General features: G+C 46.6%; 1 protein-coding gene across 6 annotated transcripts in view; it reads left to right on the top strand.

The window, feature by feature from the left end:
* The first annotated feature begins 8,022 nt into the window (after nt 1-8,022).
* The window catches only part of SIN3A (SIN3 transcription regulator family member A), a 71,755-nt gene continuing 60,288 nt past the window's right edge, over nt 8,023-19,489 (top strand). For 2 of the 6 annotated variants that reach the window (XR_004960394.1, XM_036269530.1), the window contains exon 1: nt 8,025-8,226. The gene's annotated coding sequence lies outside the window, so the exon portion shown is untranslated. Of the gene's footprint in view, nt 8,227-19,489 lie in introns of all 6 variants that reach the window. The other 4 variants (XM_036269510.1, XM_036269503.1, XM_036269495.1 and 1 more) reach the window with 3 other exon arrangements.

Raw genomic sequence — 19,489 nt, 5'->3', positions numbered from 1 at the left:
GGGACACATCAAGTGGCTGCCACCCGCACAACCAATCAGGGCTGGGGACAAATTGCAACCGAGGTGTGCGCCCTTGGCGGAAACCAAACCCGGGTCTCTCGGGACCGCAGGCCAATGCTCTAACCACTGAGCAAAACTGGCCAGGGCTAATTTTTGAATTTTTTAACATGTATTTGGAAAACCTACTTTATTATATAATGGACCAGCTTTAACAGACACCCTCTCGCCCGAATTAGTCTGTTACAGTGAGATTTAACTGTACTCACTTTCCCAAAGAGTCTTGGACTTGCTCTGCTATACAGACATTGGTGTACTGAGTCAGAAACAATTGCTAGACCCCCTTCCAAGGAGCCTGTTGTGCTCGACTGCTGTGGTGAACTAGAGTGGTTGTCCTAGAAGAATTCAGTCTAAGTGCAGAATGTCCAGCCTGCTGGTCATATAAGGCCTGCAAAATTAATACCAGCTAACATCACACGCCTCACCAAATTAGCCTGACCAAATATAGCAGGCTAATTTTTCTACTTTCACCAAAGATATTTTTTCTACTTATCAGATAGAGTGGGAGGGAGAGAGCGAGCGAGAGGGAGAGAAACATTGATGTGATAGAACCACATCCACTGGTTGCCTCCTGCTCGACCCAACCAGGGCCAGGGACGAACCGCAACCGAGCTACTGATAGCCCTTGACCAAAATCCAACCTTTGACTCATTGGTCCAAGGGCCTAACTGCTGAGCCAAACTGGCCAGGGTTATAAGGCTAATTTTTAAGTTGATAATTTTGAATGGCCCTTGAATGATGTTATAAATATCCAAATGGCCCTTGGCAGAAAAAAGGTTCTGCCACCCCTGGAGGGGGTGTTCAGGAGGGGATAGGGTAATGTACTTAGGAAGGTAGGGAGTATCAGTGAAGCCTGTTTCTCTTCAGTGGGATTAACTATTCTAGTTGTAAATTCTCCATAAATAACTTCATCCAGGCATACAATCAAATGATTGGGTCTTTAACCTCCACAGAAGCTCAGAACCTCACTGGGTGTATTAAATATCATTACATTTGATCTTCGTAACAGGGCAAGAATTGCTATGTTATCCTCTCATACGGGGCAGGAGGCTGATCCACAGATCTTAAGAGAATAAGTGGGATCCATTCTAGGCTAATGTTCTTTCTTCCTTATCCCACATTCACATAGTATCTGTTATGCCTTCATCTAGGCCACAGCTTCTTAGGAAATGGAACAGGAATCTGATATGGGGCTCCAGATATCAGGTGATCTTTGTTCTGATATAAAACTTGCTTCTCACCCTAGGGAACACCCATTCTTTGTTTTATTTTTTTAAATCCTCACCTGAGGAGATTTTTCCATTTATCTACAGATAGAGTAGGAAGGAGGGAGAGAGAGGGAGAAAGAGAGAAACATCAATGTGAGAGGGACATATCAACAGGTTGCCTCCCGCACAACCCCAACCAGGGCTGGGACAAACTGCAACTGAGGTACGTGCCCTTGACTGGAATCGAACCCGAGACTCTTTGGTCCACGGGCCCACACTCTAACTGCTGAGCCAAACCAGCCAGGGCGGGAGCACCCATTCTGAGATAAATCTCAACCTCCCTGGCCCTGCCAGGTGCTGGGCCTCCTATTGAATACACAGTCCTTATATCCTGGCCTTTCCGCTCCCACATCCTTTCCCTCAATGATTCTGTCAACTAAGCTGCCGCTCAGAATCTAGTTCCCACTGCACCTCTATGGTCCACTGCCCTTCAAATCAGTATTTATTCCTGCCTGCCCTTTCTCCTTAGTGTCAAGCTTTCATCTCCATCTTACCCTCTAGCCCCATGGACTCTGAGTGAGGGAAGGGTTCTTAGAACCTGTCTTTTCTACCCCATTTTAGAGGGGGGAAAACCAGCCCAGAAGGAAGAAAAGATTTGCCTAAATTTATACCACCAATCATTGGCCAGGCTAAATCTAGAACCCAGATTACCTAACCAGTAGCCTCAAGCTCTTCACATACCAGGCCACTGACTTCTTTTCCTCCATTACCCCCACTGAATCAGTCACCCAGTTCCCTTGAGACTCTCAAACACATCTCTCCTTTTATTTAAAAAAATTTTTTTCTTTATTGATTTTAGAGAGAGAGAGAAACATCAATGAGAGAGAACATTGATTGGCCGCCTCCTGCATGCCCCCACTGGGGATTTCGCCCACAACCTGGGCATATACCCTGACTGGGAATCAAACTTTTGACCTCTTGGTGCATGGGTCGACGCTCAACAACTGAGCCACACCAGCCAGGCGCATCTCTCCTTCTTTATTCTTGCTCACTTATTGCCACTGCCCTGGTTGTCATTACATCTCACCTGAACTGTTGGGACAGCCTGACAGCAGGCCTCCATTATTCTTCTTTTTAAAATATTTTATGAGTTTATTTGAGCCAAACTGATGATATACACTGAGGAGCAAGACACCAAATGCTCTCCAGCAGGCCCCCATTCTGCCCACAGGACTCTTAAGGCCCTTCACATTCTGCACACACTACCTCATCCACACTAACTACCTTTCCTAGGTACCTCAGTCAACAGGTCTTTCTTTCTCACTGTGTGCCCTGACCTCAGGTTCAGCTCTTGAGCACAGACATGTGAGGTATCCTCTGTCCTCTGCCCAACCCCCCCCCAACCCCCTGCTCAAACTTCTTTTGGTTGAAAATTATGACAATGTAAATGATTCAAGGAAGAATGTGAGTCAGAGCTTTAACTTGAGGGCTGCTGAAGGTAGGAAAGACATTCTGGATTGGGTAGCTGGGAGAGACAAAAGAAAACTTCTCTTGGTTTTTCCCACCAGATGTACCTGTGTAGTCACCAAACCCAGTATTACAACAGCCTTTGTGCCCCACCTTGCTGCCTATAGGTACCACTCATGTAAACCACTCTCAAAACCCATCCAGGTGTTGTAATGTTGAGTATCTTAAACCATAGTTCTGGACCATACTGTTTGCACATTCTGTTACCCAGTTGTAAGAATTTTAACCAGATATTAAAGTATTCTGCTGTTTGGTTTTACCTTTGCAACCCCGAATTTCATTTGAAGTTCCTTAATAATGTTTTGCATTTATTCCTTTGTGCCTTTTGTTGAAAATTACTTGCCTCTTCATTTCTGCCTTACAAAATCATTTAAGACCCAACTTGAGCCCTGGCTGGGCAGCTCAGTTGGTTGGAGCATCCTCCTGATAGGCCAAGGTTTCATTTCCATTCCTGGGTCAGTGCACATAAAGGAATCAACCAATGAATGCATAAATACGTGGAATAACAAATTGATGTTTTGTTTGCTCTCCTTCCACTCCCTCTCTAAAATCAATCAATAAATAAACATTTAAAAAAATTAATTTAAAAAAGACTCAACTTGAGTACCATCTGCTCCATAAAGACTTCCCAGTTTTTTTCAGCTAGGATCTCCCTACTCTGAGTTACTATGGATATCTATTTATATATACATTTCTGCCTTGCTTTAGCTCTTTCGTGGCATCTCCTCAGTTGGGTCTGGAGCCCTTGGCGGGTACAGAGTGAACATTTCATCCAGTCTCTGCAATTGCACCCAGCAGCAAGTGCGGTGTGAATGTGTCTGCCTAACCCACAGTAGGTGCTCAGACAAGTGTTTGTTGTCCTGAACGCAGGACTTCCCGCTTACACAGTTCCTTTTTAGGCAGGGGCCTAAGAATGGGCCTGACAGGATTAGGTTACACAGCCAGGGAAGTCGGGATACTCCCAGCCAATCCCTAGGGTGTCCCTATTATCTTTCTCTGCCCAGTTCCAAATGTGCGTGTGTGTGAAGGAAGTACGGCTGGGGTAGTCCTGCTAGCTCCTCCTCCGGGCCACCGCAGGAGGAGCCCCCGGATCAATTCCAGAATGTCTCCCTCCAGTCCAAAGGCCTCAAGAAACTCGAGGCAGCGGTGCCGGAGAGATAGGGGCCTCTGCCATAGAAGCGCCTGCTACGCGTGGCTAGTTTATCTATTTATTTATATTGTCTTTGGAGGGAGGTCGGGAAGGGAAGAGGTGGGGCAAGTGTTGGAGGCGGGCCGAGGGTGATTGACGCGAGCGCCGGAGAGCCAATGGCCCATGGGGGGCGTTCTCCCCATTCAGGACTCCTCGCCCGGCTCCCAAGGTATGTTAAACAGCTGCTTTTAATTTAGTCTCCCCAATCTCAGGCGTTTGAGGGGCTAGTTCGTCCGCCAGTCGCTTTGACCGGTCCGCCACAGTGCGGGCGTCGCGGGCCTCGGGACGGAACTAGGGGAGGCTAGGGGTCCGAGGGAGGCGAGGGGCAGTCCAGGAAAGAGCTCTTAGCGCCAGTGTGTTTTCCAGCCAGGCCGGATTCGTGGGGAGGGGTCACCAGCATGCCGGTGTGCTGCCTAGTTTATTTCACCGAGCCTTTGGTTTCGGTAGGTTGCGGCGGGAGACTAGGTTAATTGGCGGGCAGGAGGCGGAGGTCCCCCTTAATTATAAGAGAAAAGGGAAATTCCGAACACCAACTGGAGCTGGGCCCGGGCTGCGGCGCGCGAGCTCGGTAGGGGGCGGCAGCTTGAGCCCTCGGCGCCGGAGCGGATCGAGAGCTGGTGTTCGCGAGCTACCGCCGCCTCTAGGGTTTCGTTTCTGTACGCAAATTGTAGGAGGGGCGGTGGGCACCCTCCAGAGAGGCGCGGGCGCCGTGGGCCCACGGTTGTTATGGACTCTAAGGGCGGGGACAACGCGGGCCTAGAGGGAGGGGCGGCCGGGAGCCGGGAGGCAACCGGAAAGATCCCCCGCGCTGGTCTAGGCTCTCCGGACTCTCGGGCTGTGGCAGTAGAACCGGCATTCGGCGCCGGAATCAGCCAGGCCGCGAGCCCGCGCCAACTCGGTCAGTGGTAGTGGAAACCATCCAGGAACTCAGTGACTTAGACCCGCGCTCCAGCTGATCCCACAAACAACGAGCTGTCTTCCCCGCCCACTCGAAAGCGACGGCCGAGGGGGCGGGGGCGCGGCGTGTGTGCGCACCCACGAGGGGTTGGCCTGAAAGGGGCAGTGAAGGTCGGAAACTGGGAAAACGGTCTCCACGCTCGGACTCGGGAAAAGGAAATGCATCAGCGGGCGGGGAGGGGCGCGGGAGGCGCGCCTGTCAGCCGGAATGGCGGCTGCCGGCTGGTAGGCGGGGCGCCGGCGCGAACCGCGGCGGTTAGGGAAAGCGCATCCAAGAGAAGAGGCGCAGGGATCAGGCCCACAGAGTGCCGGGCCGCTCTAGCCTCCTCTCCTCTCCTAGGCCTAGCCTGTTTACTATCTACTACGATGACCGCTTGTGCAACCGAAGCGGAGGGGAGCTTGGGGGCGGGGCTCTTCTCTACCTATTTTGGGCTCCTCCTGAGGGCCCGCCTTCTCTTGTCTTCCACTGGCTGGGCGGCGAGACTCCCTTTTTTTCCTTCTCGGTTACTAATTGGATAACCTTTTCCTGAGCTCCGCCTATCGGACGCTGGGCTGGAGTTTAAGTTCTAGGATTTTTTTTCCCTGTGAAGGGCGGAGGAGGGATTCCTACGGCCTAGGCAAGACGCAAAGTCCCACCCCTACTTCTGATTGGTGGAATAGATAGCCCTGCCTCTGGCGTAGCAAGCTTGGAAGAGGAAGTCCACCCTTGTTCCCCGCGCCTTCTCATCGGTACTGTGCGCTCTCTGCACATGGGTGAGGCCAGTCTTGCTCCTTAGAACTGTCTCCCGCCCGGAAGTCCCGGGCTTGGAGTTGTATCCCTTGGCAAGACGGGGCGGGGAGAGCCGAGAAGACACAATGATTCACTTTTCCAAGGCTCCATATCTATTAGCCTTTGCGATTAAGTTAGGGGATGACAGTGTGGAGTGGATTTGGGGGGTTAGCTCCGGGGGTTCTGCAGGGGTTTGAAGGAGGGAGTGGGATCTGCCCTTCCGGGCCAAGTACGAAAGTTCTGATCCTGCGGCCTGGCTATACCTGTGCCCTTGGACTTTTCAAAGATCGTCCTCAGCTTAAACTTGAGAAAGCTACCGAACGCTGACAGTGTGTTTTCTTCCCAGGGTAAGACAGCCGCTGCCCTTAGTTGTGTTTATCTAAAACTAAGCAACCGATGATTGACCTGGAGGCCTCAGGCAACATGCAGGGCAGCTCACTCCCTGTTGATAGAAGTCGGGGGTAACTGAATCCTACTTGGGTTTTAGGTGGTTTTTGATGTCAGGTGGAAGTGCAGTGTGGCACGCAGTCAGGGAAAGGAGTCGACCCAGAATTAACGTTAGCTCTCGGAAGTGCCGCTTCTTTGGAACCTCCTAAAGGTTTGGCCTGGAGTTCACTTTCCTCCGTGTGACTTATTTTTAGAGCTTTGTCCTTGGCTCCGGGAGAGGCTGCTCCCATTATCGGCTGCTTCTGTGGTTCACAGTTAGCTGCCTTGTCCTTGCGGCTTGAAGCCATCCTTTGAGTCAGGCCCACCTGTTGCCAGTGCTCATTCCTTGCCGTCTCCGGAGGACACGTTAGAACTTAGGTTCCCTGGGGCCTGCCACTTGTGGAGTGGGCCCATTTGGAGTAACCTTTTTGCTGGAGAGAGTGGGAAAACTAGTCCCACCTCCTCCTCTCCTGGCGCTCAATAAGCACTTTCCAAAGCATGGCCACCTTCAGTTCTCCGCCCTATTAGGTGAACAAATAAAAGCAACATAGGCATTTCAAGCACTTTGGATGTTCGAAGCACTTTAATTGACAGAGAGACTGCCATTAACCCCCGTTGTCCAAGGAGAAGGTGAAAGCCATTCTATCTTTTGCACCCAACTCTAATTTTTATCCTTTTTGTGAAGTTTGGGCGAAGATTTTTTTATGCCATGGCCTGTTTGGTCTACTTCCTCAGTTCTTCCGGTTTGAGGATGCCTCTAGACCTAACCTGGAGAATGAGAGTGTCTTACACTTCACGCCCCGCCTTCCAGGGCTATGGCTTTTAAGGCCCTGCCTTCATTTTGATGATCCCCGCCCTTTTAAGACTGCTTATTCAGGTTTATGGAGTGTCAGTGTTAGAAGTGTGCCCCGGGTTGGCAACCCCTGGGGCTATTTCTCGGTTTTAGTCTCCAATCCTTAATTCAGCATCCTGCTTACTAAAAGGACTTGTGAGCTGCTCCGGATATTTGTGTTGACGAGGAGGCAGCGTGCAGAAATGTAAATTGTAGAGAGAGAATGGTACAGGAAGGATGTTTCTCTTTCTCTTTTTTTGTAAGGGGTAGTTTATCCAGGGTGGTAAATCGCTGCCTCTCCCCTTAGAATCCCAGGGTTAGAACTCGGCTATGGAGCCCGCGGCACCTCCTATTTCGGGCCCTGGAACTCTGCGCTCAGTCTCTAGTGTCAACATTCCACAAAAGGACTGATAAGGTTCCGCCTCCTCGCGCAGGGCGGAGTCAGCTTCTTCCTAGACGGGCGTTCTGACCATTTGGGGCTGCTACCGGGCGCAAACTATCCAATCCGATGGTTGGGGCGGGGCCCGGCCCGGCAGTGTAGTAGGAGGGGCTGTCTCACGGACATTTTACCCCACATCGGTTGCTTACCTTCCTTAGGGCAGTGGGACAGCCAGGGACAGCCTTCCAGTGCAATGACCGGCGAGGGCGAAAGCTGACTCGTTGGGCCTGTGGCTGAGACGGCACGGGGCATGATATGTGGACTCCTCCAATGAGACGTGAAGAGCCTCCCTAATTCCTCCAATAGTGGTCCGGTTTGGGGGTGGGATTCAACGATTCGCCTCCAATAGGCGGGGTTGAGGCCGGGAAGCTCCCCGCCAATAAGGGCGTGGAGAAGGTGAGCGCTCCCCCACCCCTCCTAGCCGAGGGGGAAGGGGCGGGCTGAGGGCAGACAGGGCGCAGCGATTGGATAGACCTTTAACAGGCGGATTATGCGGCCTGTGGCGGAGCGAAGTTCAGTCTTTCCTATGCGGGGCGGGCCGCTGGAGTGGGCGGGATTTCCCGGGTAACAGAGAAGCGGCCGCGGCGGTAGAAGCGGCGGAGACGGTTTCTCCATCTTCCCCCCTCCCCTTTTCCCCTCAGAGTTTCCCTCCCTTCCTCCTAGTCTGGGCATCGGGGCCTGTGACCACTTCGTTAGTGGAGAGAAGGCTGCCAGTCCTCTTCGGCGGGCCTATGCCCTGCGCTGTTCGCGGGGCCTCCCTGCTAAACCCGAGGCTCACGCTGAGAGGGACACGCAGTAAGGAGCGGCCGGAGCAGCTTTGCGGTGAGGGCATACCGGGCCGGGGATCCTGGTGGCGGGTAATACGGGACTCGAGGGTGTGTATTTTTAAGGGGGCGACTGACCTCGGCTTCCCTTAGAGCCGGCGGATGGGAGGTGTGTGGATGTGTGAGGGCGGTGGGGGGGGGGCGGAGCGGGGTAACTCCATGCGGGAGGGGGAGGAGAGCGTAGTCCCCCTGCGCGCGGAGAGGGCGGGCTCTCGCGCGCTGCTCAGGGGCGGGGTCGGCGCGCGCGTGCGATTGTGGAGATAGGGGCGGGACTGGCCCTGCGCTTAATGCTGTCTGTGGGCGACCTCCCCCTCCTGTTCTGCCGGGGTGGGCGGGGCCTCGGCTTGGCGGCCGCGCAAGGGTCTGCTGGGGTGTGGGACGAGAGGGTGTCTCCCGCGCGGGGCTTCGGAGCGAGGCATGGAGGGCGGTGAAGTCCGCCTTCTCGGGATCCAGTTGGCTGGAGAGTCAGTACGGAGCGATGTTGCCACGCCCCTAGCCGTTCTCCTCCTCCCCTCGGTTTCCGCCTCCTTGGCACCCGAGGCGGGGCTCGGAAAAGCTCGCTGTCCGGCTTCGCGGCGCCTAGGTTTGCCCCGCCCTACGTCTCTCTTGGTGGGAAGGACCCTTCCAATCCGAGCTGTGGTGGTGTCAAGACCTATTCTTGTGGTGCTTTTGCTTGGGGTACGAGGGTCTGGTGCTGGAGCTGTTGTCTCTGTCTTGGTCCTTGCTTGTGGAGATGGCACCGTGCAGCTCCCCTTTTGGTTGTGATTTTTGGGGTGAGGTGCTCAAAGTTTTTTGGTTGTAGTCAGGTCTAATGCTGCTCGTGCTGTGTCCGTGGTAGGGGGAGGGACCAAGAGAATCGTCAGAGACTTAGAATTGTGGTCGGGGACAACATATTCTGGAGTTCCCTTGATGTTCAGTTACCGTAGTTCTACGGGGCAGGTCTTCCTTTGAGCCAGTGCGGTGGTGGGTAATTAGACAGCCTCTGGCCCTGGCCGGTTTGGCTCAGCGGTTGGAGCATGGGCCTGTGGACCAGAGAGTCCCGGGTTCGGTTCCTGCTGGGGACACGTACCCCCAAAAAAAGAATTAAAAAATACACTTAGCGTCTGTTTCGGTGCCTTAGGACTTCAAACACAGGTAGCCATGAAAAGGCTGGGAAGCTCCTATTCTTCACAAGGCTCAGATTTAGAAAAGAAATTGTTGAATTTACATTTTATGTTAAAATGATCTGTTTATAAAAGATAGTGATTTATTTAAAAACTCATATTTTGGCCCACCGCTGTGGCTCAGTGGACCGAGCTTCTGTCCATGGACAGAGGTGCGGTTTGGAATCTGATCAGGGGACTTGTCCGGGTTTCTGGCTAGATCCCCGATATGGATGAGCAGTAGGTAGCCTATTGATGTTTCTCTCTCACATGATGTTTCAATCTGTCTCTTTCTCTAAAAAAAAAAACCACAAACATTAAAAATAAATAAAAACTCATACTTTGTATACAATACTATGGTGTCCTCAACCCTTGAATTTTTTTTAACGCTTTCTTTGTACAGGGGCTTCTTCTGTATAAGCTTAATTTCACAAAGAAGTTGCAATTTAAGTGACTATAGGTGTTCTTGTAAAGTCTTGTTTTATGTAATGTACATGTTAGAACATCTATACCAATTTCTACTTATAATCTTTAAAATATAATGTTCCTACCCAGTTTTATTACAGAGAGTAGGGTGAAATCAAGGACTAGTGCAGTGTTGTCCCTCCAACGTGAAGTGGGGATTTGTCTTAGGACATTTCAGGTTTAATGAACCTTTTCAATTGAGATTTTTGCTCTGACTTGATACATTCTCTTTTCTTAAGAGAAGTTAAGTGTTTTTGATAGTTTTCATGAGAAAATATCAAATGAATATTTCGAATGAGTTTTTTTTAAATTTACTAACATCTGAGCAAGCTCTCTGGCTAATTGTCTGAACTGATGCTAAATTCTAGATTTGTGCTTTGCTCAGTTGGGACTGAGTGCTTGGTGCCCTGTGCCAGAGACCTGTGGAGAGAGTAAGCCCCACCTTCTCAGCTAAGGAAATAGGAGTGGTAACAGTAGCTTTGTAGTTTGATAAATGGTGGCTATACAGTAATATAATTTGTCTGGAGACTGAAAACTTACATGTTTTTCCTGATGTTGTAAACTGACAAAGATAGCGAAGACAGTAGAGAATTTACTACTCAGGAAAGTTAGGTCAGCACATCGTTGTTCCCACTATTTGCAGGCTGTATGCTGGGAAATGGAAGACTTAATTCTTGCCCTTAGAGAATATGTTGTTTATTACGGTGTGGCAGGGTCATAGGCTTTAAGAATTAAGGTAAAAACCTGGATATACTGTCCTAGGAAAGTTGTCATAAATGCTTAATACCTATACCAAATCAGTATTTATATACTGTGTAGTTTGTCAGAATTAAAGACCCTTGATAGACTGGCATTTTGTAATTAAGAAGGTAAGATTTGTAATTCAACAGTAAGATTTTTTTTTTTTTTTTTTTTTTAAGGAAGGAGGTGTGTAGTAATTTGTTAAGATTTCCTGGCAAAGTATAATCCTGTGTACATCTTCATTGCAAGCAGACAGAATACTGGAGAACTGTGCAAGGCAGATGTTAATGGCAGTGAGTTTTAGTTGGAATTAAAAGATTATGTTCACAGCATTCAGAAATTTAGTGCAGTGCCTTAAAAGGCTTTCTTATTAACTTCTCAATCAAGAGTTTGTTAAGTTACTTTCTGTAGTTCTTGCAAAAATGATAGTTACATGCTTTTTCAAATTGAACCCTCTGTCTCTTTGAATGATAACAAGAACTCAGCATTTAATGAGCCCTTACTATGTCCCAGACACTGAGTTAGGTAATGTAGATTTATTAACCCATTTAATGTTCATGGCAACCCTCTGTAGTAAGTACTATGGAATCCATATTTTAAAGATGAGTAGCACAGCCAGGTTAGACATGATAAGTAATCAAGCCAGGATCTGGATGCAGGCACTCTGGTTTCAGAGATCATGCTCTTTAAATCTACAGTTCACTGCCTCTGGTCTAAGGATAGTAAGCAGAAGGAACAGTGTGCTTTTATTTTTTATTTTATTTTTATTTGAAAAAAAAAGTTTTTTTAATCCTCACCTGATGATATTTTTTTATTTATCTTCAGTTAGAGCGGGAGGGGGAGAGAGAGAGAAGAACATAGATGTGAGAGGGAAATCCATTGCTTGCCTCTTGCACAACCCGACCAGGGCCTGGGACCGAACTGTAACCAGAGGTACCTGCCCTTGACTGGAATCAAACCTGAGATTCTTTGGCCCATGGGCCGATGCTCTAACCACTGAGGCAAACTGACCAGGGTAGAACAGTGTGCTTTAAAGAAAAAAAAGTACATACCATAAAATTTACCCTCTTAACCACTTTTTATATCCTTACCCGAGGATATGTTTATTGATTTTTAGAGAGAAGAAGGGAGGAGGGACGTCGATGTAAGAGAAACACCGAGATGCTCCAACTAACTAGGCCACCCTGGTGGACATATATATATATATTTTTTTATTCTTCCCCCAAGTATATTTTTTTATATATCATTAGATAGAGTGGGAGGGAGGGGGAGAGAGAGAGAAACATAGGTGTGATAGAGCCACATCAACTGGTTGCCTCTTGCATGACCCGACCAGGGCCAGGGATGAATTGCAACCGAGGTATGTGCCTTTGGCCGGATTCGAACCTGCAACTCGTCGGTCCATGGGCCGACGCGCTAACCATTTAGCAATCTTAACTATTTTTAAGTGTACAATTTAGTGGCATTAAGTACATTCACATTTTTTTTTCTGTACTGATTTTTGGAGACGGAGAGAGAGAGAAACATCAGTGAGCGAGAACATTGATTGGCTGCCTCCGGCATGCCCCCCACTGGGGATCTGGCCCACAATCTGGGCTTGTGCCCTGACCTGGAATCGAACCAGCGACCTCTTGGTGCATGGGTTGATGCTCAACCACTGAGCCACACTGGCTGGGCATATTAACATTGTTTGACCGTCACCACCATCCATTTCCAGAACTTTTTCATCTTCCCAAACTGAAATTTTATGCCCATTAAATGATAACATAAATCTCCCCCCAGTCCCTGACAACCACTCAAACACTGTTTTTTCTGTCTCTGAATGTGACTACTCTAAGTACATCGTAGAAGTGGACTCAAATACAGTGTTTGTCAGTTGTGTCTGGCTTATTTAACTTAGAATAATGTTTTCAAGGTTTATTCATGTTGTAGCATTTGTCAGAATTACTTTTTTGATGGTCAATAATATTCCATTGTAATTATATTTTATTCATACATTGATGGACATTTGGGTTGTTTCCACCTTTTGACTATTGAGAATAATGCTGTTATGAGCATGGATATATAAATCTCTCTTCAGTTACCTGCTTTGAATTATTTTGGGTTTATACCCAGAAGTAGAATTGCTGGGTCATTTGGCAATTTTATGTTTAACTCTTTGAGGAACTAGCAGTGTGCTTTTGAAAGCAGCTTTGAGGGAAAAGATTTGGACTCAGATTCTAAAGGTGAATTAAATCAACATTAATTTATTGACCCCCTTAAATAGTACTACACACAGGAAGAATCTTTGTCCTATAGAAGTTTACATTGTTAGAAGGAAAGACAAATAAACACATAATAATTTTACTTCACGTCAGTGTTGGTTGAGTGCCATAAGAGTCAAATACAAAGTTGTAAGGAATTCAGAGGAAGGAGAGCCTGCCTTTGGGTGAGGAGAGAAGGATTGGTGAATGAGAAACAGGAGGTGGAGTCATAGATCTAGTTGAATTGATGGGTTAAATGGCCTTAGACATCTCACTCAAAGTACTCCAGAGAGAATACTTTGAAATGTTAGAAGGGATGGCATGTTGAAATTGACAAGTGCATTGTAAGTCTCTCTAGTTTGTGAATTCTGTTCTCTTCAGTTTGTAGACTTGATTGCTTCTACTGCTTCGGAAAGTTAAGAATCACAATGAAGAAAATATGGAGTTGGCATACTGATATCATGTGAAGGTCAAGATACATTGTTAATGTGGTGGTCAAATGTTATTTCCTAAATCTTCTTTCCCTTCACATAGATTTATGTGTCTGCTAACAAGTGAGTAGTAGTAGTAGTAGTAGCAGCAGCAGCAGCAAGATCTTAGGGTTTTTATCTTGTTACAGTTTAAATAAATCTGGATATTTGGTTTTTGTCAAGGTCAACTAATGAAACCCATCCAGCAGCATACTTGGGGGTAGTCTGTGAATCAGGGTTTGCCATTAGTAATTTACATTATTTTAAAATATTTTGAGAAATTTTATTTTCCTGGCATTTAAAAAAATATCATTTGTTGCTAGACAATTGTAATGGTCTTAAAAAAAACTGTTTTTTTCTTTATTGATTTTAGAGAGAGAGAGAGAAATATCAATGAGAGAGGATACCTATTGGCCACCTCCTGCATGCCCCCCACTGGAGATTTGGCCCACACCCTGGGCATGTGCCCTGACTAGTAATCAAACTGGTGACCTCTTGGTACATGGGTCGATGCTCAACCACTAGCCAGGCAATTCTAATTTTTATTTATTTTTTTTATCTTCACCTGAGGACATACTTATGTTTTTGTTCAGATAGAGTGGGAGGAGGGAGAGAGAGAGAGAGAGAAACAAAGAAACATCAGTGTGAAAGGGACACATCGAGTGGCTGCATCCTGCACCACCCCAACCAGGGCTGGGGATGAATCGCAACCAAAGTATGTGCCCTTGACCAGAATTGAACCCGAGACTCACCGGTCTGCAGGCCGACGCTGTAAGTGCTGAGCCAAACCAGCCAATGCTCTAATGGTTTTTTTGTTTTGTTTTGTTTGTTTTTTTATCCTCACCCGAGGACATTTTTCCATTTTTTGTTCCGGTAGAGTGGGAGGGAGAGAGAGGAACAGAGAGAGAGAGAGAGAAACATCAATGTGAAAGGAACACATCGAATGGCTGCCACCCGCACAACCGACCAGGTCCGGGGACAAACTGCAACCGAGGTACGCGCCCCTAGCAGGAACCGAACCCGGGTCTCTCAGGACCGCAGGCCGATGCTCTAACTGCTGAGCCAAACCGGCCAGGGCGCTAATGGTTTTTTTAACAACATGTTTTAAACAACAAACCTTGGCTTCTTTTAATTATATGACTTTCTTTTGGGGTCTCTTCTTCCAAAGATGTGCCCAGTGGGATTTGTTGTCAGTTATAACCAAATACATATAGTTTCTGTCATAAATTTTTAGGGTAGCTACCTGATACTGATTTTTAGGGAGCACTGCACCAGTGGTGCATAGTCCATCTAGACTGGGACTTAGCTTTCTTGATAGCCTCAGTGCTTAAGGCAGTGCTGGGGCCCAGTAGGTGAGAAATAACTAATTTAAAACTTGAGCTCTAATGGCATTTTAAAGTTTGATATTCATAGGCTGCCTCTGTTTGGTTGTAATTGGCTTCAAAATTAGGCATTTATTGGTAGCAATTTCTAACTGATACATCTCTTTCTTGCCTCTATATCTCTCTCTTTTTTGCTTTTGTACTCTCCACCCCTTTCTGGTTTGTGTGCTTGCATGTCATTTGTATTTACCAGCATCTTGGCAGTGGATACTTCCCGAGTCCTGCTGGTATCCTCCAGGACTAGGCTTGCTGACTTGCAGGCTGTTGAAGCATATATAGGTTCAAAGTCCCCTATCTGCAACTCTGAAATGCAAGAATTTTTTATTGTTGGTAGGTTGGTAAGTTTGGTTCCACAGCCAATTTAGGGGTACAGCCTGACCTATCTAGGCTGTCCCACTTGGTGCAGAAATGTGAATGTGCTTGATTTTGGAGAGCTACTGTATGCACTATATTACCTTTCTGAAATCCAAACAATGCGAATAACTCATTTCTATCTTTAACTGAGAACTTCTTCCCTATATTATATAGGTTAACATATCTACTGGCCCTCTTCTTCATATTTCCTCTTGGATATCTACTAGGCATCTTTGACTTTTTCCCTTCTGTCTTTTTCATATGAGGTCAGTTGGCAAATCCTATTTGCTCTGTATTCAAAATACTATCCAAAATTTAACCATTTAATTCCTTCTACCCCTAGCCCCAACTATAGCAGTGACAATATTTCTAGGTTGGATCATTTCAGTAGAACCTTAACTGTTCTCTCTGCTTTGTTATTGCCCCTCTTTAGTCTATTTTTATTTTATTTTATTTTTCAATCATAGTTTAGATTCAGTATTATTTTCTTTAGTCTATTAACACAGCAATACAAGTGAGTCTTATAAAACCTAAGTCAGCCCATGTCACTTCCCTGCTTTAAATTCTCCAATGGCTTCCCATTTCAGTCAGAGTATTAAGTCAGGGTCCTTATTATGACTTAATGAGAACAACATGATAATGCTCCCTACCTACTACCTCCAACCCCATTACATCTCTGATATCATTTTTTTTACTAGTCTGTCTTCCATTCTGCTGTAGCTACACAATCTTTTTGCTGTTCTTGGAAAACACCAAGCATGTGTGCATAAGGGTCTGCATTTGCTGACTCCACTGCCTATAATGCTTCCCCCACGGTTTAGCTTCTTACTGCCTTTGCTCAAGTTACCTTATCAGTGAGGTATTCTTTGGTCACTCTTTCTTATTCCTCACCTGAAGATATATATATTTTTCCATTTATCATCAGAGTGGGAGGGAGGGAGAGAGAGACAGAGAGAAACATCAATGTGACAAAGCCACATCGACTGGTTGCCTCTCACATGAACTGACTAGGACCAGGGACAAACTGCAACCGAGGTACATACCCTTGACTGGAATCGAACCTGAGACTCATTGGTCTGCAGGCCGACGCTGTAACCGCTGACTCAAACCGGCCAGGGCTTCTTTGGTCACTCTGTGTTGCTTCTTCTAAACACTTGTCATTGTCTAACATTCTGAATCATTCTGAATGCTTTTTAAAAAATTGTCTTATTTATTGTCTGTTTCTCTCACTAAAATGTAAACTTCATGAGGGAAGAAGTTTTTGTTTTGTTTACTGCTATAGCTCCAGCTTTTGGAACAATGCCTGGTACATTGTATGTGCTCAGTCAATATTAGAGGATGCATGCCATGCATGGACGATTGGTTTCCACCACAGACAAGACAGTATGCTAAGCACAGTGGAGGATACAAAGATGGCCCTGGCCGGTTTGGCTCAGCGGTTAGAGCGTCGGCCTGCGGTCCAGAGAGACCCAGGTTCGGTTCCTGCTAGGGGCATGTACCTCGGTTGCAGTTTGTCCCCGGCCCTGGTTGGTCGTGCGGATGGCAGCCACTTGATGTGTCCCTTCACATCGATGTTTCTCTCTCTCTCTCTCTTCCTCTCTCTCCCTCCCACTCTATCTGAACAAAAAATGGAAAAATGTCCTCGGGTGAGGATAAAAAAAAAAAAAAGAGGCTACAAAGATGGTGAAAGATGGGTGTGCCCAATTTTGTAGGGGCAGAAATATTGATAATAGGATAAAGGCAGTATTAAGTGAGTGACACATCTACCTAGCCCCCTAAACTTTCTCAAGTCCTGTTTTTTTTTCATTCCTCACCTGAGGCTATTTTTCCATCGATTTTTAAATAGAGTGGAAGGGAGGGCAGCAGAGAGATAAGTATCTGAGTGAGAGAGACACACCAACTGGTTGCCTGCCTTATAACCCCTATCAGGAATCCTACCCTCAACTCTGGTTTGTGAGCTTATGCTTTAACCGCTGAGCTAAACTGGTCAGGGCTGATTAATACCATTTATTTATGTATGTGTGTATTTATTTATTTATTGAGAGAGAAGGGGGAGAGACACTGAGGTTATCACTAAGTTCATTGAGCATCCTTATAAGCAGTATTTTGAACTCAGCATCTGTTAGGTTGCTTATCTCCTTTTGCTTAGTTCTTTTTTTGGGGTTTTGTTCTGTTCTTTCATTTGGGACCTATTTCTTTGTCTCCTCATTTTGGCTGCCTCCCTGTGTTTGTTTCTATGTATTACTTAACGAGAGGTATGGGGCTAGCTGAGACCAGATACTGCTTGTTTGAAAGAATTTAGGAAAACCTGAAGCAGGATCCAAGACAGGCCAATCCTATGGTTAAGCAACTGGCAACAGTTTGGGTGGGCCCGAAAGCTGGGTGGGGCGGGGCCTCAGGGAATCACCAGGACAGGGCAAACAGTGTGAGCCAGGTTGCTAGAGTCCCAGATATGGCAGCTGTCTGCCGCCCCGGGGAAGGGCTCACCAAAGGAACAAAGGCCTCTGACAGCAGTTTGTCCTGGAGAAAGCCCCCTCTCCAGCCCTTGCTCCAGGGCCAGTCATGTCAGTTCTTCCCTGTATGTCTCTGGTGTCCCTCGAGCTGCCTCCCCTCCAAGCTTAGAGGGGGTGAGTCAGAAAAGTCCATGTGTGGGCCCTTTAAGAGGAGCTGCCTGGGGCTCCATCCGCCTCAGCCTCCCTGAGCCTCAGTTCCTGCTGGTTTTTCCAGCCAGAAGTTATGGGGACTTCTCTTCCTGGCACTGGAACTCTGAGTGGGGCACTTGGTATGGAATGGGGACCCCTCAGTCCTCAGGGAGGACCATCTCAGCTGAGGTCTCCTCCTGATTTTTATCTGCCACTCGTGGGTGTCTCTATGTAGCTGCTTCTTTAATTCCGTAGTTGTAGGACTTCCATTCAACTTGATTTCAGGTGATTTTGAATGATGGTTGTTCTGTAGTTTAGCTGTAACTTTGATGTGGTTGTGGGAGGACGCGATACCATGTTTACCTACGCTGCCAGCTTGACCGGAAGTTCTGCTGTTTAAATTCTTAATAAAATTTTTTTTTAATCCTCACCTGAGGACATTTTTTGTTCAGATAGAGTGGGAGGGAGGGAGAGAGAGAAACATCTACGTGAAAGGGACACATAGAGTGGATGCCACCCACACGACCCAACCAGAGCCGGGGACAAACTGCATCTGAGGTACATGCCCTTAGCGGGAACCGAACCCGGGTCTCTCTGGACCGCAGGCCAATGCTCTAACCGCTGAGCCAAACCGGCCAGGGCAATAAAAAAAAATTTTTTTTTTATTGCTTTTAGGGAGAGTGAAACATTGATTTGTTGTTCCGTTCATTTATGCATTCATTGGTTGATTCTTATTTGTGCCCTGACCTGGAATCAAACTGGCAACCTTGGAGTATTGGGACGATGCCCTAACCAACTGAGCTACCCAACCAGGGCTTAATAAAATTTCTAATTAAGTTGTTTTCACCCAAATGTTAAATAAGGATGATAAGGGTTTTTATTTTTTTGGTTTATTGAGGATTGAAGGAGAATCACGTCATAAAGAAAGCAGTGATATCTTTTGCACAATCAAGGTGATTATCCTCAGCCACCTTGGTAAAAACAGTCACACTGCAGTACGATACAATCCCACCGAAGCTCACAAAAGGTATATGCCAAGGAGTTATTATATTAGATCAAGGTTTCTCAGCCTTCACACTATTAATATTTTGGGCCAAATAATTCTTTGTAGGGAGCTGTCCTCTGCATTGTAGGTTGTTGGCCACATCCCTGGTCTTTATTCATGAAATGTCAGTAGTACCCCTCTTTCCCCAATGTGACAACCAAAAATGTTTCTGTTACATTGCCAAATGTGCCTCGGGGCAAAAATCTCCCCTGGTTGAGGACCATCTCTTTAGAACAATATAAAACTGAGTTCAGGGAAAGCTTGGGTATAAGATCTTGTGAAGAATGGGTTAATTTTGTTGTAACATGGGAAATGTAAATAGATTGCCCTTTTCATTTATTCTGTAATACTTTTCATATTCTAGCAGAGTTAAATCTAGAAGTGAAGTTTTAGACAGGTTTTGTAGTATGGTGGGCAGTTGCACTGGGTTTTACTTAATGCTTTGATAAAATTTCCTTAGCTTTTGAAGAGAAACTTTTCTTTTTTTCTTCAAGAATGTTTATTGAAGAATACTGATTGGGATACATTTTATGTGATCTGAGAAAATAAGAGAGAATAATTTCAGAGGGTTTTTTTATTATATAAATAAAGGAACTTAAAAATATATCTAATTGAGAATGATTTCAGTACAAAATTAAGAGGCACTAAAGGGTCAACCCTAAATTAAATGCATTGCAAAAAAGAAAGTACAATATTGTATACTTTAAAATGCCCAGAATAGGGCCTGGCCGGTGTGGCTCAGTGGATTGAGCGTCATCCCATGGATTTAAAAGGTCC

Source organism: Molossus molossus, unplaced genomic scaffold, assembly GCF_014108415.1.
Source record: "Molossus molossus isolate mMolMol1 unplaced genomic scaffold, mMolMol1.p scaffold_m16_p_1, whole genome shotgun sequence".
NCBI classification, from domain to species: domain Eukaryota; kingdom Metazoa; phylum Chordata; class Mammalia; order Chiroptera; family Molossidae; genus Molossus; species Molossus molossus.
The sequence above is the reverse complement of the archived record's forward strand: the minus strand, read 5'-3'. Positions and strand labels throughout refer to the sequence as shown.